The following is a 906-nucleotide window of genomic DNA, read 5'->3' on the forward strand; positions in this document are numbered from 1 at the left end:
AACGGTATATAATATGTGTGGGTACAGTAAATGAGTAAGAGGAAAATTACAGCTAAACACACACTGCAGAAATTTAAAAATAGCCATTGTCATTAAGGGTAAGAAAATTGAAAAATGGTCCGGTCATTAAGGGGTTAAAGAGGATTTCCATCTTTCTATCAAATATTTTTATGCCTATCTCCAAGCGAGACACTTTGCTCTTCAACTAGTAAATTATTTTGGCTGGGACTGGTCCATAGGTATTCTTGAGAACTGGCTTCTTTTAGCTAAAAACGGTCTTGCGTCGATTTCATATATCTATCGAAAGCTGATCTCTCTTAAAGGCCCAGAAACAATAGAAAAACTTCAGGCTAAATGGGCAGCAACTCTAGCGGAAAACTCGCTGGAGGCTACTGTAGTAACCTCATCAATCCAAGTAATCTCACGCGTCACTCTTTCCGCTTCTTGGCGGGAGGCGCACGTTAAATTACTGCACATGACGTATTTCTCCCCAGAAAAAGGAACTAAATGTCGGAACGCCAGTTTTTTTTTTTTTTTTTAAATAGTTTTTTATTGAGGAACAAAAATTGTTTTATCAGTGAGAACAAAGCATAAGTGTAGACGTTACACAATTTGAACAATCGTACAACATAAGATCTGTTAGAGCACGAGATTTTTGTAACATCATATAACAGTAATATTAGTATATTTGGCCTACAACATAGAAATAAGGTACTGTTTGTTAAGAGGTGTAAGTGTGTGCATATACATTATTTCCTCATTTTTCTTTTTGTACACATATTAGATACATTCATATGTGAGAGAATATAGAGTCAAACATTAAACTTGTATCTTAGACTCTGTACCTCCAGCGCATCCCGGACAGAATGATCATCTCCTCATATTGGGTTCAAATTCTGCTTTACA

This window comes from Bombina bombina, chromosome 2, assembly GCF_027579735.1.
Source record: "Bombina bombina isolate aBomBom1 chromosome 2, aBomBom1.pri, whole genome shotgun sequence".
Taxonomy (NCBI): domain Eukaryota; kingdom Metazoa; phylum Chordata; class Amphibia; order Anura; family Bombinatoridae; genus Bombina; species Bombina bombina.